Source organism: Ochlerotatus camptorhynchus, unplaced genomic scaffold (genome assembly GCF_037179485.1).
Source record: "Ochlerotatus camptorhynchus isolate MF236.1 unplaced genomic scaffold, CSIRO-AGI_Acam_v1.1 ptg000306l, whole genome shotgun sequence".
Taxonomy (NCBI): domain Eukaryota; kingdom Metazoa; phylum Arthropoda; class Insecta; order Diptera; family Culicidae; genus Ochlerotatus; species Ochlerotatus camptorhynchus.
Window position 1 is genome coordinate 1,429,177 of NW_027040794.1, and position 26,794 is coordinate 1,455,970.

Below are 26,794 nucleotides of genomic sequence, written 5' to 3' on the forward strand. Positions count from 1 at the left end.
CTTTTTTGTGTCTCTGGAGAAGAAGAATACTCCCTGGAATTCCGCACCCCGTTTCACCCCAAAAGAAACACCAACAACAACAGAGTCCCCAAACAGTGTTGGAGTCGGCACGGATGCTCCACTGCCACTACACATCGAAGGAGGTAAGCCGGCTATCCAACACAGCCCAACATGCTTTTCTTCTGCAAGAAATCCCTTAACTATTGATTTGGTCTTAACTGATTCATGTCAACTTTGTAGCCAATTGGTTACCCATGCTGACTTCGGTTCTGACCACCTTCCAGTAACTTTTGAAATATCCCCAGAAATAATTTGTAATCCCAACAGCTCTACTTTCAATTACCATAGAGCTGATTGGGAGCAATATCGAACATTTTTAGAATATAATTTCAATCCAAACATTCCTTTGCAAACCAAAGATGAAATTAATATGCTCCTGAATCTCTGACTACTTCTATAGTTGAAGTAAGAGCTGCCTCAGTACCAAAATGCGAGGTTAAATTCGATTCAATTATAATAGACGACGATCTTCAGCTCTTGATCCGTCTTAAAAATGTCCGCAGGAGACAATATCAAAGAACACGCGATTCTGTCATGAAAGTTATCTAGCGGGATTTTCAAAACCAAATTAAAAAGCGATTCTCTGCCCTGAGGAACAAAACTTTTGAAAGTAATGTATTAAAATTAGACCCGAGTTCCAAACCCTTTTGGAAACTCACAAAAAATTTGAAAAAAAAAACTACAAAAGCCTATTCCAGCGCTTAAAGAAGGTGGTAAAATTTTGATTCCAAATTTGGAAAAAGCTCAGCAACTAGTCCTATTGAGAATCAGGTTGCTCGGGATTATCTGAATATTTTCTCTCGGGAAAATATGTTTGATGATTCCTGGGGGACTGATTTGGACCAAGTAAGGTCTATAACTAAAAAAGTAGAAGGGTCTGTGTCTAGGGGCATGAACAGAAGCTTGACGTAGGACCGCTAGTTGACGGAATAAATGTGGAGAGCTTTTAGTTCTTTTAATTGATCAATCAGCTATTATCTCAACTCTTTCCGGTTTTGAATTGGAGGCGTACCAAATTTGTAGTATTTTTTTCCAAAGAGAAAGTTGATGAAGAGAATCAATAAAAATAAATTGCACCACTGCTTTTAAGTTTGGTTACAAGATTACAACTCTGGAGAGTATTTTGTTTGGTCGTTTATCGCACATATAATTTCTATTCCAACTCTTTACTGTTATAAGCTTGATGGTCCTGAAAAGGGTCGTTTTATTGAAGAGGACATCCATTGCTGACCACCAAGCCGTCCGAAGCAAAAATTAGCTAATGCCTTACAGCAGTGCTCTTTTATATCTTTTCAAGTTAAATCAGAATGATGTGCAACCAAGTGAGGACTGGGTTTGGGAAGAACGTTTATTCCATGAAATCAGTGATAAAATTATCACTTTTTATTTGTACATTGGACAATGCTTGATATTACCACTTTTTAAATAGCTTAACGTTAAAAAATCATCAGTCAAAAGCAATGCTATAGATGCGTAGAAAGGATTCTGATCGATTTGTGATAAAATTATTGAAATTGTCCAGCTGCAGCTGAGTTATTAATGTTCAAAATCTTTCATAATTTTGTTTCATAAGTGGGGATACATAGAAATAAAAGACGTGGTCCTTTGTCAAAAGTTTCAAAATATGAAAGCTCCAGGTGATGATGGAATTTTCTATATCCTCATCAAAAATCTCCCAGAGAGTACCTTGTCTTTCTTGGTAAAATTATTTAACAGATCCATTTAGCATACTTTCCTGATAAATGGAAAATTGCAAAAGCTGTTCCAATTTTGAAGCCGGATAAAAATCCAGCTGATGCTTCTAGCTACCGTCCAATAAGTTTGCTTTCTTCAATAAGTAAACTTTTTGAAAAGATAATTTTAAATAGAACGATGCTACACATCAATACGAACTAAATTTTTGCAGATGAGCTGTTTGGATTTCACCATGGGCATTTAACTACTCATCAACTCTTAAGAGTTACCAATTTATTTCGTTCAAACAAATCTGAAGGCTAGTCAAATGGAGTTGCTCTTCTAGACATAGAAAAAGCATTCGGCAGTGTTTGGCATGAAGGTTTGATTGCTATATTGAAAAAAAAAGGTTAAAATGAAATGTAATTTAATTTGAATTTGGATCAAATAAAGAGCTTATGTTTTTTGTTTATTCGAAATACAATATCTCAAGATCTACGCAAATAACTTTTTGTCGTTAAGTGTTTCTTATGTAAAAAAAAGATAGAAAACACGACGGTGTCCTTAAAGTAAAAATTAAACGACATGTATTAAGAGAAAACTGCATTTAAAGTTTTCAAACGTAAATAAAAAAATATTTGGCAAAACTATACAGAAGCAAATGTTACAGATTTAGATTCCTTATTATCCTTTTGTCCTTATTAAACAATACGTAATGCAATTTGTCGCTTCATTCGTTCCGGAGATGTGAACAAAAGAAAGTAGTGCTCTCTAAAGAATCACGAAAAATGGAAAATGCGCCCCTTGACCGAGGGGTGTTCCGATTTACCCCGTTTTACGGTACCACCTAAGGAGCATAGTATGAACCTACTCGACTACCCCTTAGTTCCTCGCACCTTGTGACATTTAGCTGCCGGAATGCCCACCCACCATGAATACCAACCAACACGAACCAGTACACAGCTAGTCATCATCATCGTTGTGTTTGCGCGCTGCCAGCTCTAGAACAGTTCACTTAATTTATTATGTGTGATATTTCCCGGTATAAATATTTTCATTATTAATTACACCTTCCGCCTAACTCAGTTTTGTTAGCTTGCATAAACTGAAAGTGGAACTGGAGGTCGCACGTAAATTGTACTTTAGGGTGGTGCTGATAGCGGCACGAGTTAAGGGGTTACCGGCGGATCCCCCTTTTTGTTGAATCTGTACAGAGCTTATCCAATGCCAAATTTGGAAATGAAATTGGGATGATGCCGTGAAATGGGGGCAAATTGATCACTTTTTACCGGTAAACCTGAATATTTTTACAACGAGGATCGCAGTGTGCTGTGCTCGCGGATGGAATTGTGTTTTTTTCGGTCGCTGTTTTTTCGTTGACTTCTGTCGCTTTTTTCAAATATTTTTGCATTTTTTTTTTATAAATATCTAAAGTTATACAGTAGGAAATCAGTGCCTTTGAATAGAACTTTTGATTTGTGCAGCTGCGAAAAAAAGCATCTACAAGCAAGAAGAGAAGGACGACAATAATGTCTTAAGACAGGATCTATAGACACATAATTTGGTGAGATCTTTTCATATTATTTTACTGACAATGGATATTCCCAATCGTGTTTTACGTCATGCTTTATTAAATACGCGCTGGATTCAAAGAATTGATCTGAATCTGAAGGTTTGCTTGCAGTTCCATTAGCCATATGATATCGGAACTGCAGACACGTGGAGCTTATGGCTTCTGAAAGTGACTTCGGAATTGGTATGAATTATCAAACATTTTAAAATGGGTTTCTGGATCAACAGTAGAGCTAGCACCTTCTAATTCCCGGACTAAAGCTGGTTTCAGTTATCTCTTATATGATAATTTCAAGTATTTTTCTTCCATAATTATTTCTTCCATAATGCCACTTGCAAGAAATGTGGCAAACAATATTTTGAATGTTAACTTGTATGATACATGACGCTCCTTTTATATGCAACATAGTGATAGAAATTCACATTACTTTTTTCAACTGTGAAGGCTAAGAACCATTTTCAACCAACTTGACTAAATTCGAGAACGGTTACTCTCAAGGAAATGATTAAAATGTGTTTTGAATTAAAATTCAGCATGAGACATTTTTATTGTATTACACTCAATTCTGCAACGCGATTTTTTTATCGTCTCTATTTTTAATCGTGTAATCTCAAATTGCTACCATATGTAATGCAACATGTTTCAAAACATAAAAAAACCAAGAATAATATGATGGAACTAAAATATGTGTACCCATCCTGCATAAGGGCAAAATAAAAAATAAAATAGCGTAAAAACATAATTGAGTGTTATTTGATTACAATTTAATTACCGATGGTCATAGCCTTATTCGATGCCACGATTGTATTGTTATGTATTATTATTATAATGTTTTTTTTTTTTTTTTTTTCATTTGACTTGATATCAAAAAACATAATTTTGCACTAACTTTCGTAAGTTTCCGAAACAAAGGGATGTGGTTTTTGAAAAGCTGATAAAGATTCCTTTAGACAATGCCAAATTGAAAGAAAAACATTATCTGTTTTTATACATCATCTGAAAGAGCATTGTTTTCTGAACACAACGATATTTTTTTCGATCCCCCAGACTTTTATCTCAAGATTTAATGCATTTAATGCATGATAATAACTTCACTGTTTGACACTCAACTATCAAATTGACAGCTCGCTCCCATACAAAGTTCCATCGAGGGGCGCTAAGATGGTGATTTTTGCGAATGTAATCGCTCTATTTAAATTTTTTTATAATTACTTTATTTTTACAGGCTTAATCGAATAAACTTTACAGAGCCGAATTTTCCTTTGCGTTATACATTATTACTGTCTTAAATTTAAAGTTAAAGGAACTGGACCGAGTACTCGCGGTTGTCTCGAGGTTAGTGAAGATTTACAATTTTTTTGATGGGAAAAGGGAAGAAGGAGGTTTGAAATGTGGTTTACGATACAACTATTTAATTAATCCTAAAGCATGAAATTATTTCTATTCATCTTGAAAACAAACATTGAAAAAAAACCGTCACACGCACAACATACAAACTAAACACAAGGTTAATCAAACTTACAATCTAAGGTTAATATCCTTAAAGTAAAGTATTGTCATGTTGAAGTTGTCGCAGAGATCATAAATCAAAGTAGAACGGTTATCATCGTACAGCTCCCCCCAGCCTGTACCGTGGGAGTTAAAATCTCGAAAAGTTGTTTGCGATTAACAGAGACTCTAGGAGCAATATATACAGAAGCAATACAAAGACTCTTACCTTTAATGGTAGCCTGACATGCGACAACTTCAATACCGGGGAATTCGGGAAGATTCACTCTATAGAAGGAATGGCACTTTTTGATCCCCAAAAGTACCCCTCCTTTACGTGAATCCTCACGATCCAATCGAATAATGTTAAAATCATAAAAAGGGAGATCAATTTCTGAAGAGAGCCATGTTTCACAGAGGGCAAATGCATCGCAATTATTGTTATGGACTAAATACTTGAACGAATCTAATTTCGGAATAAGACTTCGACAATTCCACTGTAGAACAGTGATCAAATCCCCGACCTCGTTTGGAAAATTATCCATCGAAGGAGATGATAGCTGCAAGAAGGGGCCATTTTGAAGTCTTCAAGAAGGATTTCACAGTGGAAAGCAATGTGAGGACAATGCTTTTCAGAGGATCAGAAATGTTGAGGTATTTGAGAACAGCCCAGATGAAGAAGGGGTTTCTGTTCTTAAAATTGGGGCATCAGGGGTTTTGGATGTCCCCGGAAGAGGTGGAAAATCCTGGGTATAGTCAGTTCTGCGGAATCCAGGAGGAGTAGAAGTCTCCTTTTTTCCACCACTCCTTGATTTGGGCAAGCTGATTTGGGGTTCTTTATTTGCAACAATCCGCGAACGGATGCGCTTTCGTTTCCGTGCAGAACCTTCCGGAAAACTGAAAGAAGTTCCCTCCTCAGCCAAGTCAGAGTCAGTCTCGTCATCTGACAAAAGAGAAAAGGGATTTTTGTCATTGGTCGATGGCGTGGCTGTCTTAAGCATTTCTGCAAAAGACCGCCTGGAACGTTCCTTAAGGGAGCGTTTCATTTTGTCCCCGAGTTGTTTGTACGCCGGGCATGACGAGAGAGCATGAGGAGGAGTTCCGTTGCAGTGACGAAGTTTTCCCAGCTCGATGTAGGGAGAAGTCACCCGAAACGAGTCTGTGGGGGTAAAACTCTTTTTACCCTCGCTGAGCGATACTGACTTCATTCTATGAACGGCCAGTATCTTTACCGGAGGAAGCAAGGGGTTCTTGAATCGGCCAACCGCTTGCTTCTCCAGTATCTCGGGGTTCAGGCTCGCCTCAGTGACCACGCCTTCGATGTCCACATCAGAGGCTGGAATGTACACCCTATATTCCAGTGTGAAAAACTGGGAAACAGCAATTTCATTGGCTTGTTTCAGGTTAGCGACGGTCACACGAAGTTTGTTGTGCCTAACCTTCGTTATTTCGGTCACGGCAGAGAATCGCTTTGTCAGATCATCAGATATCTGAACAACATTCAAGGGTTTGTTTTTGGGCTGAAATTAGACAACCCATGGGCCAGTCGAGTCATTCGGGTAGGCCCGCAATCTGGAGCTTTTCTCAGCCTGCCCATTGACAGACTGAGACGACGAACCATGGATGACATCATAATTTTTTGAGATGAATGGTCATCCATGTCGTCTTCTGACAAAACATCCATTTTGTTCAACTAGTGGGAGCGCAAAACGCTCTCCCACTGAACGCACAGACACAATACACAGAAAACACTACAAACACAGAAATACAAAATGAAAATTTAACTAATGGGGGAGGAAAAGAAACAAGAAAAAAACAAAAACTTATCTGATAATCCTATACTACTACCACCGAGCGTTATATGTGTAGGCGTTTACACAGATGGCTGGAAGAGACGCGCTGCGTGGATGACCTTCGTTGTGGTGCACTTGATCGAGGCTCGGTACTCAGCGCACACAGGCGCACGATGATTGATGAACGATGTAGATGTAGAAACGGGTGCTTACACTCGATGATGATGATACGTGAGCGGGTATGTGTGAGCGCGTATGCGTGACCACGCAACGATGATGCCCAAATTGGTTTGCGAATTACCAATAGCACGGATTAATCGTTCCGAAAATGACACTTTCTACTAAAAAAACTCACTTTTCGATCAATTTACCGGGAACTATGCCAGGAGTCACTTAGTGAGAAAAAAACTGATAATTTATATCAAGCGAATACCGAGAAAACTTCCAAAACAATGGAACCGTACTTCTTGCTAGGACGCAGTGAGATGAATTTATTTAAAATTGTTAGAAGACACGGTTTTTCGAAGGTGCCGTCAACGCCAATTGAATTAGAGTGTGAGCACCGAAATGATGTAGTGGTAGTGGTAGAAGGGCTCTTCGCATTGCGCCGTGGTATGAGAGGTCCCTTTTGTTCCCCCGTTGTTTGGATGGAAGATGGACTTTTACGTCAAACTCCGTCATCCGTTTGATTGGTCTTTGTCATGAAGCAGGATCTAAACTCCATTTAACATGTCAAGTAGCTAAACTTGGTGAGTTCGTTCCATTTGGTAAATTTTTATCTTTTCAAACCAGTAACGTTGGGAGATCACCTTTTTGTGGTGCGTTACTGTGATAAGATCTACCACCAAACCCTAGCACAAACAAATTTAAACTAGGGAATCAGGATTTTCCAATTATCAAAGGATAACATTTTATTCCTTGTTACTTTTTATAACTTGATAATAGTGACAAGACTCGGGTAGTGACCACCACTGTTATGCATTTCTATATTGTATATTTCAAATCAAAAATATTGTTTATGTTCATAGATTTCATACACCGTTCGAAAAATTCATGTAAATTTCTGCGAGATATAGCGCACATAAAATTAACGCTAGATTTTGCAAAAATTTACGCGATATTTCGTGTAAATTTAAGCGCAATATCGCATAAATTAGCAATATTGTATGCAAGCTTGTAAACGATTTCGCTGTTTATGCCATGTATAGCTCAAAATTAAACGAAGGGAGATTTTAGGCAATAGATAAAATTCAGTATTTTTTCTGTGCATAATCCTTTTTCTTTTGTCCTTCTCCTTTTCCTTTCTCTCTTCTCTTTTCAGAAAGCGAATAATGGCGCTATAGCCATAAGTCATAAAAGGCTAGGACAAGAGTTAGTGCTCATGCTAGCTTTGATGCTTCCAACGACCAACCAAAATCGGAACGTACGGTACGAGATGTCCACGTTTCTTCCATTTATTGGTTTTTGAAGCATCGTGTTGAAATCTTCGATTTAAACAGGCCCGATGTTTTCTGAATTATCTTGCCCCTTAAATGCGGCACAGTAGGCCTGGCCGTTTTGATATGCGTGACGCATCTTCGATGTGAAACATATATCAAATAGACAAGAAAATTGATGTAGGTCTATAAATCATTTTTTCTGGATGCTTTCAAGAACTGGCTGTGTTGGTGTTAGATTAGATAAACCTGAATATTTTTACAACCAAATTTTTGGCACCCCAACAAATAACTCTCAAGCCAATCATATCGAATGTTTCTGTAATGCAGGTATTTAGTTTTAAAATTGCATGTTTCGTATATTTGTTAGAATAAATATTAGTGAAGTCGATCATGCAGGTTTTTATGCAATGCAATATTCAGAAGTTAGTACTTATAGGGTAGAGCGCTACTTCGTCGTAATCGCCCATTGGAATATGGAATATTTCTGTCAAAGATGACTTTTAAATTTAATCACCTTTCCATACGTACCATTCCATTTGATAAAGAGCCACAAATTGTTGAGATATGGTTTAAAATCTAATACTGCTTCAATTCCGTCCTAAAGCATAGAAACGCCATTAGATTTTCTTCGTCCTAAGGATAAACGTAGAAAAAGGGGATTCACTAGGAGCGCTTCTTTCGTTTTGAGAACAATGAGCATAAATATTCATACAATGCGCTCTAATAGGATTTATGTTGTAGCTAATGTACTAACGCATTGGAACAAACCTATTATTGATTTGTACACGGTGGTCTCATTGATATTATTGATCTTTTCTGATCGATAGAACGGAAATAAGCGATTACGACGAAGTAGCGCTCTACCCTAAGTATCGGAGCAGTCCAAAACGCCATCCGAAGTTTGGTGAAGAAGATAGCTTCGAGGACACATTGAAACCTGGCCATGAACCGGGATGAGCACTCATACATACACTCTTAGAAATACCTAATTTTACACGTGACGGAATCCATCTTTGACAGAAAGGACGAGACGTAAACAAACATGTCATGTAAAATTAAGTGCTCCGCGACTGAAAAGTTCATTACTCGACGAAAAGTACGTTTGATTGAGCTGAAGTTCACATCCATTATGACTCAATTTTATGTCAAAATTTACGCTCGTATATGTTACTCTCAAAGCACCTAAATTTACATGAATTTTTCTAAGTGTGTAGGATTTCCAGTGAATACTAGATGTATGAGTGCTCATTGCAAGACAGTGTATATCACGTGATATATGCTGTTATGTGAACGGTGTATAAGGTACAATGTGGAACCAATGTTTCCAATTCGGAAAAAGTACAGAGAATAAATTAAATCATTATATTCTACTATCAAAGCTACCCCGTTTTACGGTACTCCAAAAGTGGTTTGGGTTTGGGGAAATGAACCAAACCAACAACGAGCTGTTATCACTTAAACTAAGGCTATTGTTTAGCGCTTGGCTGGAAGTGACAACAGACTTGTTGGCTGTATATAATAGGGAAACCGTGAATAGAAAGCGTATGTGATGCCTTGTTTTGGTCAAAACTTGTGTGACGGGGGCGAATCTTCCTAAAGTGGTTATATGTTCCATTAGGACAATGATATGCGCACAGCATACACAGATTGTTGACAATGCTTCTATGGAGAATATATAAATTGAATTATTGGAAAGGTCTTATAGCTCTAGCACCACCGGAACCCAACATAATGAAGGATTTTTAACTTAACTAAGATTACTTTTTTCACATTTCTCGATGAACATTTCAAATGGTCCTATCTGCTTTGATCGATTCTCTTCATCGACTTTCTCTTTTCATAACCACTGCTATGCAAACAGATTTCGCGCTAATTGTACCACATAGTTTGATAAAGGAGGTTCATATCTAGCGTCCAAAACGTCAAACACAACAGGGAAAGGTTTTGCAGTTGAGTTATTGACGAAAGAGAAAGTCGATGAAGAGAATCGATCAAAGCAGATAGGACCATTTGAAATGTTTATCTAGATTTCTTGTACCCTTTCACCTACAAGAAACACCACAAAATGCACCACTAGGCGATGCGGCAACACGAATAGACTTTCCCATCACTTGTCTCGCTCACTTGTCCTCCCCTTCTCCTGCCCTTCCCTCAGCTCTAGTGTCTCCTGAGTGGCACTGAACTGGAAATTAGCATAATCAGGGAATGGCAAAACTTTTCGACTGTGTCGACTGTCTCCGGGTGCGACAAAGTACTCGAGGCACAAGATTTAGAATCCGCTAGCTAGCTACCGGCGAAGACGGAGGGGTTGTTTTTCTTAGCCTCCTTTGGCGCAGAATGTTTTTCCCTTCATTCTTTCATGCTTGCTAATTTTCGGAGCAATCGAAGGATTTAATAGCAAACTTGTTCATTGTCGATTAAATTATCTCCCTACCAAGGCAAAGTTGGCTGATTCGAGTCGCAAAGCAGGCAGACAGGCCGACAGGCAAGTGGCACGACACACACAAGAGACAGTCAAACGCTACGAGGACGCGGCACGCAACAGAGAAAAACGATTGCGTCGCACGCGGCATGATGATGATGCCAGAAAAAAGCAGAAGACGAGTCCCTGGGGATCGGTTTCCTCCGGAAAATTGTATACGTCTTGTTGCCTGACACCAAGTAGGTCGGGTTTGCACTTTAAAAAAAAAGTAACTTTACCAGTTTGATATCCATTCGAGCGTTTAAGGGCGATCTCCAGTAGCGATGGTGGGGTGATTTATTAAATATTTCGAGCAACTTGATATTTCTGGATGAAAATTACTCATGTGTCCATTTGAAACGACTGCATTAAACCAGGGGTTGGAAGGTCGTTTGGAATTCCTCATATTCTGTATGGAGGAGTACTTTTATACCCCGTACAGTCTATGGCTTATATCATGTAATATAGGCTGTCTTGCAATGAACATTCATACATAGGAGTTGTAGTGAAAACTAGTGCTACCCTTTTTACAAAATTTCCCTGCCAACTCTATCAGGCGTTGAAATTGTCGCCTGCCAAATAAATGTGGATAACAAAGATCTTTGTATAGATTCAGTATACGTTCCACCAAGAACCTCCATTAGCCGGAGTCAACTTTGGAATCTTGTTTCGAATCTTCCATCCCAGTATTAATTCTGTGTGACATAAACTCCTGGATGCGGCGATCTATAAGATGTAACGATTTAACTATTTTGAATACTGGTGAAACGACACGTATAAAGGGTGTCCACGATGAAATTGCCACACACAAAATTGATTCGCAAAATTCGAGTTTTCATCCGATTGCCATCAAATTTTCAGGGATTGAGAAATAACTATTAAACTTCATTTTACCATTTTACTCGTATTTTATTTACAGTCCATACGCAAATGCCCGCACCTTGGCCTAAACCCCGGCCATAAGATTCTGCACAACCTGTGAATCAACCGTTTTTTGCATGTAAACCCATACTTTCTTCAGTTCCTCGACTGTCTTCTCTACCTTAGGTCGTTTAAGAAGGTGCTGCTTCATAATCGCCCAGTACTTCTCGATGGGGCGGAGCTCCGGAGTGTTGGGAGGGTTGAACATTTTCGGCACGAAATTGACCTTATTGTCCGCATACCACTTCAGCACGTCCTTGGAGTAGTGGCATGAGGCCAAATCCGGCCAGAAGATTGTTGGGACGTTGTGGGCCTTCAGGAGAGGAAGCAGCCGCTTCTGGAGGCACTCTTTTATGTACACCTGTCCGTTCATCGTGTCCTGGGTCACGAAAGGTGCACTCCGCTTCCCGCACGTGCAGATGGCTTGCCAAACCAGGAATTTCTTGGCAAATTTGGACATCTTCTGAGTGCGGACATGCTCCGGAACGCTGAACTTATCCTTGGCCGTGAAAAACAGGTTGCCGGGGATCTGTTTGAAGTCGGCCTTCACATATGTTTCGTCGTCCATGATGCAGCATTCAACTTTCGTCAGCATGTTGAGGTACAACTTCCTGGCACGGGTTTTGGCGGACTTGTTCTGCTTCTCGTCGCGATTAGGGGCCTTTTGTACCTTGAACGTTCGAAGCCCAGCCTTAGTTTTGGCCTTCTGGACAAAACTTCGGCTTAGGTGCAGCTTCTTAGCCACATCTCTAACGGAGGCGTTCGGATTTCGGTTGAAGGCCCCAACTACGCGGTTGTGATTTTTGGTGTTGTACGGAATACTTTTTCCTTCACTTCTGGGCTTCCGATCGGTGGTCAACCGTTCCTCGAACCGCTTAATCACTCGCGACACCGTGGAATTCGCGATTCCCAACGTTTTAGCGATGGAACGATGCGAGAGATCCTTGTTCTCGTGATGAATGCGCAAGATTTTATCACGCACGAGCTGTTCTTTCGACTCCATTTCCGCGAGTTTTGATCACAGGACTTTAAAACTTGAACTAAATCCACCCAAATTTTCATTAAATTCTACCCAACGGTTAAAAAGTTAGAGCAATTTCATAGTGTGGCAATTTCATCGTGGACACCCTTTAGCATAACCTCCGTCTCGGCCTAGCTTTGTTGTGATTGATCGTCATGGTTGCGATTATTTGCCAATCATAATTTCTATTTAGTGTGGCCCTCAATCTGCAGAACCATCTTGAGTTCCATCTTTCAAGGAACATCGACTGGCAGAAATATGCACCAGCGGTGAAAATCGGTGCCGAATCAATAGATACGCCTCCACCATTGGAAGAATATCGATTCCTTGCCGATTTGATATACAAAAGCTCACTGAAAGTATAATTAAGAAAAGTTCCAAGTGCACCCTTCAAAAGAAGACCAGCTACACCTGGATGGGACGAATGCACAAAATTGTATGTAGAAAAAGCTGAAGCTTTCAAAGCTTTTCGTTGACACAAATCCTCCACATACTTTGGGGAATATTCAATGCTTGAGACAAAGCTGAAACAATTAGTCAAAGCAAAAAATCGACGGACTCTCACGAAACCTCTATGAACATCTTATGGAGGGTGGCTCGAAACATGCGTAACCACGCATCTTCCAATGAGAGTGAAAAATATTCAAACCGATGCATATTCGAGTTCGCTAAATCTGAAACCGAAATGTGGACCTCAGTCTACTGGTCAATTCGTAAAAAAGCATCTGCAGCTCCACGATTTTTTGAAACAACTTGTTAAGATGCTGCATGGATGAATTTGAATTTGAGACCAGGATGTGCACTCTGGTGGCCATGGGACTGTCCTCCAAAAGATCCGGAACATCGGTGGTCAATTCGTAGAAAAGATTCTAAAGCGCTGATGCTTTATTAACGAATTTGAATCTAGGAACTGTATGAGCATTCTTCTTGCCAAAAACTTGTCATACAGGAGATTCGGACTATCCATATAAGCTAATAATTCGTAAAAAGGACCCCAGGGACCATCCATAAATAACATAGTAAATTTATGACCAGTTTTAGAGCCCTCATCCCCATCATCAGCAATGGCATCATTTTAGTGCAATTTTATTCATTGTTTGGAATTTAAGCCCAGCAGCAATGAAAAAGATCTAATCTGCGCGGAAAGTTCGCATGCTGGGGCCACATTGCGCATCTTGAAATTTGCGCACGCATCTCAGATTCAAATTTTTGAATGAAGTATAACAACAAGTGATTTCAAAAAAATCGCTGAGCTATAGGATAATTTTGATGAATATCAATTGCGGATCTTTTGGATCTTCCGGGGACCGTTTCTTGACCCCTGGGTCAAGTTGTATCTTCAATCTTCATGGTAAAGTATACCAATATTATAGAAAAAATAATAATCACGAAGCCCTGTGATCAGTTTTAGCTTGAAGTTCGACGATAGGTTTAACAACTACCGGTGCAAAAGCCAAAAACATAAACTGACACTCGTGATAGCAACGACCAGTGCGAAATCTGGTTGCTAACTAAAATAGCAACGGCGAAATTTGTCAAAGTAGCAGCCTGAATAGCAATGCACCGGTGCGGGTGGTCTATCTATGGAATCTATAGTATCTATAGTTTGCGGTATGGAGATTTCTGATAAATCTTCGATTTCCAGCCCATACGATCGAAGGCGACTCAGCTTTTGGTGGTGATTGCAGTCAAAAGCAGTACCAAACACTAACTGGATGCCATTAACAAGTAGAGATGAGATGCTAAATATGATTGGTTTAAATAAAAACTTTATGATCTAAGGAGATTATCCATATGCGTAGTGGTGAAAACACCCGAATTTCCCTCTGCCTCACCTCCGCATACTAGTTTCCAGAAAAAGTATTTATATTTATATAAATATAAATTGCCAACCATATATTAATAAAACAATGAAGTTTCTACGAAAAATTCGGGGCTTTCACTCAATTATTAAATATACCTACTTGCAGGATAAGAAAAGAATCTACTAATTCAGCAGACATATTCGAAAGGCAAACAAAACGACATCATCGTATTGAGTACTGGGTAGGGTTAAATGTAGCAGTTAATATGCTTACTCCACTGAACTTTCATCTATCATAACATCTAACATTACCACAGGATAACTGCCAAGTCATGGCATGGCATCTGCCGCACATGTTAGGAGCTGCTGCAACCAACAATGTCTCTGTTAAGCTCGATTCAAAAATATACACACTGCAAGTTCAATGTCTCACTCGAACTCGCACACAATTGTTGCTATACACGTTGCTGTGTTTATGTTTATCGAGCATTGCTAAACACTGCCATCAGTTTCCACGCACAGTGAAAAGCAGTGTTGCAGACGTTGATCAAGGAGCGGGTGGCAGAGCAATAGCTACATATCCGTTGACTGTCACGTAGCCCCGCAGATTCTCGGTGGATTCCATTTTGCCAGGCAGCAGAGCAACAACAGTACCAGTGAAGGGAAATTGTTTGTCGTCGTGCAACCAAACAACAACGGCAGCACATTCTTGTTGGTATTATGTTTGGCAATGATGTTGTTCCCCCTATCCATTGGTTCACCCCGGAGAGTACTTTGTCGTTTTGAATCGCATTCGGAGCTCACTTATTAGCATTCTCCAAGGCAGAGCGTGGTGACAATTGGACACCACCCCACACAGCATCCGAGCAGTTGAAAATCCTATCGCAGTGTTAAATTGATTTTGTTGGCAAAAGACTAACTTTCACAGACGGTACTATTTACATAATACATTAAGGATGACGTATTATTCAAACTGACTGGGTGAAATTATTCAAATTGCATTATGACTTTCCGATTTCATTGGCGCAATCAAACTCCTACCTCCAACATGCCTTCATTCACTGTAACTGATGGAATCAATTTTCTAAGTTCACACATCAGCTTTCCATGTCAAATTAGTCTCCACTGAAACTTTAATACCATCCGACAGCCAATTGAATCAATCACTGAGACCTTTTCCTTTCACACACTTCACAGGAATCCTTCTTCTCGGGCAGACCATACATCAACCGTTCAACCCTTTTCGACGCTAGAGCCCCTCATTTTCATCCTTTATCGCAATCTGGAATTAATTTACCGGGAATTATGCAACATTAATCATTAGAAAGCGCGCCATCACAGAGCCACAGGAAAGCAACGGAAAACTAAACAACAACAGGCATAGTAGAATGACGACGACGACGACGACGGCACGAGCACGAACACGAGCATGACAAAATGCTTTATGACCATCGGGGATTGATTGACCTTTAACATGTGCTGCCATTTGGGGGCATTGTCCTGGCGGGGAGGGAGAGGAAACAATCATGTTGTGCACCGGCCTGCGGTTGTAGCTGGCCAATAAATGATAATCCCTGTCGACAGCATAGCACCCCGACTCGATAGAGGTCGTTTTGTTATTAAATTGACGTGTGTATGCAAAATGTGCGGTTGCAGTCATGCAATGATTGAGCCGAGGTGATATGCGAGATTTTCAAATGGTAATGCAATTTGTTCGGCGGTCCTTTGAAGTGGTATTTTCCGATAATGTTGGGTGGTATTTAGTCAGGGTTCGGCTTCCCCCTAGCCCCCACCAATTGTACGCTTCATTGGCACACGGAACGGTTGAATGTTCAATCGAACACTGCAAAAGGTCCAATTTGCCTAGCAAACACGAAGAAACGAATCGATGATGGTTTGTTGCCTCTTAATGCAGATTGTACCTTTAGACTTGTTCTCAAAACAGTTGTGAACTGGATAAAGGTGGATCTATATGGAGTAGAACACAATTCCTTTATTTAACGTCGGTCTCTGTTCCGTAGTCTAAGGCCAATCACCACCGGACATAGGTTACAATCCATTGACGGCAATCGAATGCAGGAAGGCAGCTTCCACACCTGCGTAGAATATCGTACCAATTCAACACACATGAGCCGGGACCAAAGGCTTTACTTCCCTTCCGAAGGAAGACGTGACCAAAGATGTTTATGCCTCAGAAAACTCCCACCGACTTCGGCTGGGATTAAACCCAGACCCATTGGGGTGAGAAAACAGTCACACTTACCTCTACACATTGCATTGAAAACATTTCAAAAAGATTTTCAAGCTTTTTAGAATTTTCATCGACTTTTCGATGCTATCTGGATTTTTATGATATTATTTCAACTTCCCTGAAGTTCTCTGAACTTCTTAAACATTCTCTGGAATTTCAGAAATCCCCTGGTCATACATGAATTCCAAAACACTTCTCAATATTTCCCACTGTTTCCCTAAGACTAATGGGATTGTTTTGAAATTCTTTGATCTTCCCTGAAGTATACTTACGTTATTTCTTTTAAAATCTCCAAATTTGTTTGAACTTCTTTGGATTTTCCTGAAGGTCCCAAAATTAACTAGATGTTCTCGGAGCTTTTCTTAACTTGCCGTGATTTTCCTAATATTCATTAATCCTCTCTGACGTTCCCACACGTTCTGGAATTCTTGGAAGTGATCTGTAGTTCCCAGAAATTCACGGAACTTCTGTAAAGTTCGCTAATAATTACTGAAGTTTTCTTAACTGCTTTGGAGTTTTTTGGACTTCCCTGATATTATCAAGACTTCTCAAGGGTTAATTTTCTTTAAAACCTTAATCGAATAGTTTACAAGGCTCCACATTGTCACTGAAGATCTAGAAATTAATAGGAACACATTTGTTCTAGATCTATTTACTACGGACCTTCCCTGAAGTTATTGTAAATACCTCAAAGATTTGGACTTTTTGGACTTTTTTTTTCAAAATCTCTAAACTTCCCTGAACTTATCTGGACTTCCCTGAAGTTTTTGGACTTTGCCTAATGTACTTTGTTGTTGTTATTGTTGTTGTTTTGTTGTTATTGTTGTTGTTGTTGTTGTTGTTGTTGTTGTTGTTGTTGTTGTTGTTGTTTTGTTGTTGTTGTTATTTTTGTTGTTTTTGTTGTTGTAGTTGTTTATTACCGACACTTTACATCTGCTGATGCATTCGTGTCTTGCCTAATGTTCTGGAAATCATCCTTGAATTTATGGAACTTTCCAGAATAACTTAAAACTTCCCTTTAGTTCCATGGTCTTCTGTTAAATTCCTGATACTGCTAAAGTTTTCTAAATGCTCAACTCATCCTTACAGGTCGTTAAACCATACCAAAAGTCATAACTTTTCTTAAGTTCTTGAAATTTCCTTGGAGTTTTCAGAACTGTCCTAAAGATCGGTAAGCTTCCTCAAGCTCTTGGAACTTTGTTTAAGGTTCCCACAATTTTCCTCAAGTTCTGTGAAGTTGTCAGAATTTTTTTAAATTCCTGCACCTTCGCTGACGTTGAAAAAACCGCTTTGAATTTTCCAAAACTCCTTTGAGTAAAAACTCTTGAAGTATTGCAGAAGTTTTATGTACATTAGACTGATGCAAAATTTGAAATTTTGAAAGCTCCACAGTGCTTAAACGGTTTCAAATTGGATCTTGCTTAGCCTCCCAAAATTTGAACTACTTTAGTAAGAAACTGAGTTGGCACAAACCATTTCAAATTTATATGGGAATTACTATGGGAAAACTTATCTAACAATTCACGACATCACTATGCTTTTAAAAATGATAGCAGCGATTTTCTCAGCTACGGCAGCAAATTTTCTCAGCTACAACTTTGTTCAAAACCACTTTTCAATCAAATGTAAGGAACAAAAGTTGTTATTGATTCAAGTTACTGATGTCTTATAATTATGCTCATTCAACTGTTCAGCAGGCAACATTGGTGTTTCTGGTGCGAAGAATAGAGCACAAATATCATGGCTACTATGTCACACTGCAGAATACAGTGTTGCCCACAGAACAGCTGCTTGATCATACCATAATATTATCATTCTCTTAAACAATTAATAACAATTTAATTTGACATTTGGCTGAAAAACGATATTCCGCAAAGTTGCAGCTTAAAAAAATTTCCGTAAGAATAGTTATAGAAATTTTCGAAAAAGCAATACGGAAAATGGGTAGAAGACAATGAACGAAAAGTTTGGTTTTCCCATAGTAATTTCCATATAAACTTCGAATAGTTTGTGCCAAGTCAGTTTCTTACCAAATGAGTTTAAATTTTGGGAGTCTAATCAGGACTTGATTTCAAACCGTTTTAGCACTGTGGAGCGAAAATTTCAAATTTTGCATCAGTCTAATGTACATCCCCAATATTCGAGTAGTGTGTTGATAAAACTTCTCCTCGTAACTTCTATTAGGTTCCTACAATTTTCGTAAAGTTTATTGGACTGCTCTGAAGTTCTACAAGCTTACCTAAAAAAATTTGACCTCGATTAAATTTTCACAAATCTCCTGATGAAATTCTTTAAACTGCTCTGACATTAATGGAATTGTATTAAAAAGCACTGAGTTTTTTAAATGTATTTTTATTGCAGCTGTTCAAAAATTTTCGAAAATTTACATAATTTTCATATTTTCCATGATATTTATGGAACTTCCCAAAAGATCTCTGAACTTCCATGATTATTTCGGGACTTCTTGGAACTTCTATTGAGTTCCTGAAATTTCACTGAAGTTATTTGAACCACCCTTACGACCCCTCTTAAGTATCACGGGATGACTGGACGTTTGTTAGTAGAAAAGACAAGGGTTAGGATGCGTTTGGTAACCGTTATTGGCCATTTATCAAAGGTGCAATTTTTCCAAGTGAACGGGACCTGAAATTTAAATCATGGTTCTCTGCTCACCGTATGAGAATTTATGAATAAGATAGAGCTGTTTGTAGGTATCTGATGAGAGCAACATATTTTTCATTTGCAGGTGGATTTTGTACGTCAATCTGGAAAAACTTAACGAATTTCAAAGCTAATACGTGTTTTGGAATGTGCCAATAGCGTACCATCATAGAGGTAACTCTAAGACCAGAAGGTCTCGAAGAAACGAGCTCAACTTTTTGGCTCAGCTCTGGTAGTATCTTCGGTCCCAAGCTAATAGATGCATTCCTCGAAACATAGGAAAAGCCACGAACCCCTCACTTTATCTGTCAAACTTTCATAGCGAATCAAAACAAACATAGAATTTTGACTAGAATGGGGTACGTTAATCGATTTGCTTGGGAACAATAGGCTATTCAAGTAGTGAGCCAATATTAAATCGTTCGTTTCGTATTGATTGTTGGTATAGCGTACCTTCAAGGATTTTGAACGTACCTCAAAGCTTCCCGGAGAACCCGTGTTCCGCTGGATAGACATACGATTTCAGCAATGACCAAGTCGATCGACAAGATTTTTACGGAAATGTGACGTAACAAATGCGTACTTTTTGAATCTGTAATTCATTTTTAACGTACCTCTTATTTTCACACAGAGATGGCGCTGTTCCGCTGGTAGGAAGTGATAAAAATATAGAAATTGAGGGAAGTGGGAATAATTCGATTTCGGTGCATATTCAGGTCAAACAAAGTGAACGACAACCTAAAGAAATTATTCAGGGACTTTGTCGTTCATTATTTTCCTGGAAGTTATTGTTAAACAAGCTAAAATTAAATAAACATGATTTTCACCCATACAGGTTTACCTGCTTTACTACCAGTACCCAGAGAGCCAAAAAATTCAAATTTGAGAGAGAAAGTTCTCTCTCACGAGCTCAATCTCTCAACATGCCATGTATTTTGATGACACTCGATTTGTGATTTCCCTTTTACCTGTCACCACAAAACATGTCTGGCACCTCTATATATCCATTTAGTTGAACATTTGAAGTCTCTCCTTTTTTACAAAATCTCCGCAAAAGATACTTTATGCCCCGCCCCATTGATAAAAATCGGCGGGAAATTTTGTGAGGGGTGAGCTATTTTGTGTGCAGAATGTGTAAAAAAGGAGGGACTTCGAATATTAATCTACATGCATATATAGAGGTACCATACATGTTTTGCACTGCAGTGTCCTCTGTGAACAATTATAGGAAAACAGATTGTGTGTAGCTTCCGATAGATGACACCGCAAACAGCTGCAGTGACATCTGATGGAACATGAATGCAGAAGCTTGAAAAAATTATTAATGGAATTCCTCAAAAAAAAAATTGCCCGATTTCATATAAAAAAACATTATACTTAAGTGGATTATAGCCAATTTAAGGACCAAAACTAGTTTTTTTTTATTTACATCCCTTAAAAGTATACTAATTTTGAACAAAACCGTTAATTTCATGAATAATTATGGAGACAAATGGTGCTGCTTGAAAAACTCCATCTTGAGAAATACCTTGATATCTTTCTGATCGGTCATGACCAACGTATCTAACTGGAATTCACTTTCTGATAGAATTTACCAGTGATTTAAATAAAAATTAATATTGTATTGAAAATTTCTTTTTTTTTTCGAGTTAAGAGTTAGAGAAAACCTGATCAAATGACCAGATATCTTTCAGAAACTATTCCTGGATATCCATGGATTACTTTATGATTGGTCATGACTAACGTACCTAACTGGAATATTTAAATCACTGGTAAATTCTATCAGAAAGTGAATTCCAGTTAGGTAATACAAAACAAAAATTATGATGATCGTCCCACCTCTTACCTCTACAAAGGTTTGAGCAGGACGATTTATCTTTAAAATAAATAAATATGACATTTTAACCAGGTTAGCAAACAAAGTCGAATTTGTTACAGTTACAGATATAAATTCCCTCTAGAGTGTACAGTTGCTTCATAACGTTGATCATGACCAATCAGAAAGTGTTCCAGTGATATTCAGGAATAATTTATGAAAGATATCTAGTCATTTTACCAGGTTTTCTCTTATTAAGCAACGAAAAAAAAAATTAATATAATATTAAATTTGAAAAAAAAATATAAATCATTGGAAAATTCTATCATAAAGTGAATTCCAGTTAGATACGTTGGTCAGGACCGATCGGAAAGTTATCAAGGCATTTCTAATGATGAAGTTTCCCAAGCAGCACCGTTCGTCTCCATAATTATTCATGATATTAACGGTTTTGTTCAAAATTGGTATATTTTTAAGGGATGCAAATAAAAAAAACTATTTTTGGTCCTCAAATTGGCTATAATGCACTTAAGTATATGTTTTTTTTTATATGAAATTGTGCTAAATTTTTTTGAGGAATTTAATTCCGTGCCCATAATTCATGTATAAACCGATTTAAAAAGTTTAGTATAAGCATTTAAGTGAAAATAAGAGGTACGTTAAAAATGAATAACAGATGCGTAAAGTACGCTTTTGGAACGTCACATTTCCGTAAAAATCTGGTCGATCGACTTGGTCATTGCTGAAATCGTATGTCTATCCAGCGGGACACGGGTTTTCCGGGAAGCTTTGAGGTACGTTCAAAATCCTTGAAGGTACGCTACATTCCAAAACACGTATAAAATTTGAAATTATTTAAGTTTGTCCCACTGGATAGATTGACATGGATGTTGTCCAAACTTTTTTTTATCATTAGGGGTAGAGCAATATTTTTTCATGTTACAAAGCACTGGTTAACTTTTTCAGTTGTGCATTTGGCGGCCCACATAAAATCAAGTTTATATTTGATGAGCACAGAACATTTTTCATACCACAAGAAAGATTTTTTTCAAACGTTTGTTTACGAATCAGTTGTACTTCCACTTCACATTTAAAGCAAGCACCAAACGGGCAAAAGTATTGTAAACCACATTGATACAAATGCGGACGTCGAAGATATTGAAGAACACATTGACACAAAATCAAAAAAGTTTGATTTCATAGTTCGTTGGAAATGCTATACAAATATCACAATGAAGCTTTAGTCAGTTAATTTAATAATTAGAGAAAGTTCTGAAGAGGATAGGTTGATAGTTCTGCAAGAGTACTGCAGTGTGAAAATTTAATAGAAGTTGAAAATGACCAAAGGGCCATCCATGCGACAGTACTAGCCATCTCCCTTAGCTCTAGCTATTTTCGATCTTTTCAGTTTCATGTACATTACATACAAGGTTGCAAAGACTCATTTCAGCTAAAACAATGTTTTTCTAAATTATGAAATAATTAGATGCCATGATCAAATTTTGAATTGGTAGGATACAAGAAGAGGTTGCAAAGAATGTGTTTGACATATTAAACCTGTTTATTTCACTTCATGAGAGTCACAATCAGCGATTTTTCACAAACTCACTCACTCATCCACTCACTCACTCAGCGATCAGCAAATCGCTGATTGTGACTCATAGAAAGCAAAATTTACAGGTTTTATGTTTCCAACGCATACTTTGTAACCTCTTCTTGTAAGTTACAAGTAAAACATGCCATCATACCATCTTTTGGTTTTATTATTCCGAAAAACATTATTTTAGCTGAAATGAGTCTTTGCAACCTTGATTACATACATTATATTGTTACAAAATTTTGCGTTCGATAAATGTATCACTAGCCTGCATTTGAATTCGATGGTTCGGAGAAACAAAAAACCACCGGATTCGAAACGGAAAACTTAATTCTACCCCAATGTGCTACCCTTTGTCACCGGTTATCTTTCTCACGCTTAAAACAATGCGCCAGCTGATGCAAATTAAGACAACTCAACTCGCCCGAACTCTCACGTCCTCGTACGCCTTGTTTTGCTTGCCAATTTGAGTCTTTTGTGACTGCCAAAAAACTGCATAATAATCGGATGTACGGGTTGATATTTAAACAAGTGAAACATTTTCCGGAAATCTTCTTTCAACTATCGTTCCGTTTTTTTTTTTTTTTATTCGCACTTCAGTGCGGCATGGTTCCTTTCGTTTCAACCTCAGAAAACGTCACGTCGGCCGTCGAGGCTCGGCACGGCACCGGGGTGAAGAAGCAGCAGTGATGATGAGTACCGCGTGTGACATGGTAGCAAAAGTTTCACTTCCTAAAATCTCCACTGCACAACGGTGCATCAGAATGCAGGGACCGAAGAGCGGTGGTGTGCAATTTTCTGCAATAAAGAGGCAATCACTCGAAGAATAGCCGAGCTGTCAGCGACGACCAAAGCGGTAGAGGATCGGAAAATGAAGCTTTAGAAAAACTTGTCATGTCGTCGTTCGTATGCTGAACGAGGTTGAGAAAAAGTTCTCATCCGGGCTATTCAAAGCATTAGTTTCTAGTTTAATTGAATATACTGTTCATATGATATGGCAGTGAAGGTCTATGAATGGAAGAACAATTTGGTTGGGAAATTGCGTTGCCCATGATATTTCGCTTTCGGAAAATGAATCCAAATAAAATGCGAACTGAATAACAACAGACATTGTAAGCCTTGATCAGTTTACTAATGATGAAGCCATTGTTTGTATATACCGTAAAACGGGGTAACATTGATGAATGTTGACCTGTTAGATCCGATTAGGCCCATCGCTAAAAATCTGCTATTTATCAATTGTATCTAGATGAACGCGTCATAAGGACTATTGAAAATTTAGTCGATTGCTGAATTTATGTATGGGCCCAAATTAGGGACACTTAGGCTGACATTACATACATTTCCCCTAAATTCTAAATATTCATTACAGCAATGAATGTTTTTCAAAACAAGTACTGAGAATCCAAGAGTTAATTCGCTAGTAATATATTGAACGAAAATTACAGCATTTGCAATATTTTTTTTTAGTTTTGTGACCGAAGTACAGCATTTTTATTTGGGGTTATTTTGATATTGCTCGATGAATGTAGAAAAAATTAGTGAAACTCAAATAATTTAGTTCTTTAAGTATGAAACTTCATAAGCAATAAGAATAGTACATTGAATTTGTGCTTTTTCAAAGAGGTGAAAAACGTGACAATTGTTATTTAATAATTCAGCCATTTGATAATCAGCTATCTACACCTTAAACCATCAACAGCATTTTTGTTTCTTTTATCATATCCTAAAGAAAATGGGGAATGTAAATTATGTTTTCAATAACACTAGAATGATCCTTGGAATATCCTTAACATTTTATGACATCATCTTAACAAATAATGTGTTAATAATCCTTGGGTTACTCCTGGAAAAATCGCACATTGTTGGAGGTCAAAAACGGCTAGGGCGTTAACAGATTAAATTAGTTTCTGATCGTTGAATTGACACATGGGGTATGCTTTCGAATAGGTGTAGACATCATTTTTTACGTTGGGCTGTTTCACCTTGTTCGCATATTGCGTCCATGTTGCGTCATAACGTCGACGTTTGGAAGGAAATTTGAAGGAATAATCGTCCCATTGACAATCCTACCACAATTTCTATCATCTTTCCATAACAGTATTTTATCCATACAGAACCACACGGAACCTTCCTCGCACAGCTTGTTTTGAGCTTTGTAACGAGGAAAACATATCATGAACCAAACAAATAGTAGTGTAGGAATCCCGTCATTTGCCTTTTGGATATTAGAATTCACCGAAAATAGCATGTTACCTCCTATTGATTTCTGATGGCTTTCGGAACGCAGTAGAATATTACCATTTCAAAACGATCGGTACACGGTGGCATCACGGCAATATGAGAACGGCCGACCTAACCTCGCATGTTGGCGTAACATGACCCGACTATGCGTGGCGTGGGCAACCCACATATTGAATAAACCGACACACTGAACTTGCTTGCCTACACCGATGAACACACATTGAGGTATTGCCGATTTCCAGAATCGAACACGCAAATCGCGATTGCTGCCATGACGGAGTGAAAATATTTGTACCGTACACATAAAATTGTATGCATATCATAATATGGGTTTCCCGTCTCAGCCTACTGGAAATCATACTGCCACCAGCTCTGATCAACAATCTTGGAATGGATTCATGTATGTAATTCAAATCACTAAACCACAATTCGACCGTGAATGATTTAGAAATAGAACAAACATTTTCGGTTATCAAAGTTATTTTAGTTGGCGGATTTGAAAGGTTTTGATTCTACATGTTTACACAGACAATAACAATAACAATAGCAGTAGATTATTTCACCTACGTAAATCAAATGTGATTCAGAGGATTTTGGAATCGTAAGCAATGATACCCAACTGGGATAATTATATAGTGCAACGCAACTTAAAGGGTGATACGGTCAAAATTTGGTCAAGGGAAAACGCGTGTAAATCGGTGAAATCAAAAAATCAAATTAAATTTCTTTTTCAAGTTCAATTAGTATAAAATTCAGGAAAAATATTCAGTTAGGCTTCCGCTTTTCCAAATCCAAATTGCCGGGCCTTACGCTTGACCCCTGCCATCAGATTTTGTACAGCCACCTTGTCCACCTTCTTCGCCGCAGAAAGCCAGTTTGCCTTGAACTGCTGCTCGCCCTTAGCAGTTTTTTTGGTCTTCTTTAGGTTCCGCTTGACAATAGCCCAGTATTTCTCAATTGGGTGGAGCTCTGGCGTGTTGGGAGGGTTCTTGTCCTTGGGAACCACCTGCACGTTGTTGGCGGCGTACCACTCCATGGCTTTTTACCGTAATGGCAAGATGCCAAATCCGGCCAAAACAGTACGGAACAACCGTGTTTCTTCAGGAAAGGCAGCAGACGTTTATTCAAACACTCTTTCACGTAAATTTCTTGGTTGACAGTCCCGGAAGCTATGAAAATGCTGCTTTTCAAGCCACAGATACAGATGGCTTGCCAAACCAGATATTTCTTTGCGAACTTTGACAGTTTCATGTGCTTGAAAACATCTGCTACCTTTCCCCTTCCTTTTGCCGTATAAAACTCCTGTCCCGGAAGCTGCTTGTAGTCGGCTTTGACGTAGGTTTCGTCGTCCATTACCACGCAGTCAAACTTCGTCAGCATCGTCGTGTACAGCCTCCGGGATCGCGCTTTGGCCGTCGTATTTTGTTTATCATCGCGATTTGGAGTCACTACCTTCTTGTAAGTCGATAGTCCGGCTCGTTTTTTGGCTCGATGCACGGTTGTAGACGATACACCCAGCTTATTTGCGGCATCTCGGAGAGAGAGGTTAGGGTTTCGCTTGAAACTACCGGCAACTCTCTTTGTCGTCTCAGCGGCTTCCGGTTTTCGATTTCCCCCCGATCCAGACTTCCTGGCTGTCGACAAACGTTCCCCAAACACTTTAATTACGTTTGTAACGGTTGATTTGGCAACTTTTAGCGATTTTGCCAACTTTGCGTGCAAGTAGCTCGGATTTTCGCGATGCGCGAGCAAAATTTTGATACGCTGCTCTTCTTGCTTGGACGGCATTTTGACAACTGAAGAGTGAATTCCAAAATCAAAATAGGAGCAACATTCTACACACACACACCTTCAAAATGAGGGGTGTTCAGGTTTTTTAAATGCAAAATTGAAAGAAATACGTCAAGTTGATATTGACCAAATTTTGACCGTATCACCCTTTACTAGAACAGACAAACTTTACCATATTTGACATTCTTATAATCTCCTGA

The 26,794-nt window shown here is 38.6% G+C and overlaps 1 protein-coding gene across 6 annotated transcripts in view; it reads right to left on the reverse strand.

Annotated features, from left to right (window-relative positions):
* Positions 1-26,794, reverse strand: part of nolo (no long nerve cord) — a 777,697-nt gene that overhangs the window by 344,698 nt on the left and 406,205 nt on the right. The gene's annotated exons all lie outside the window — the stretch shown is intronic.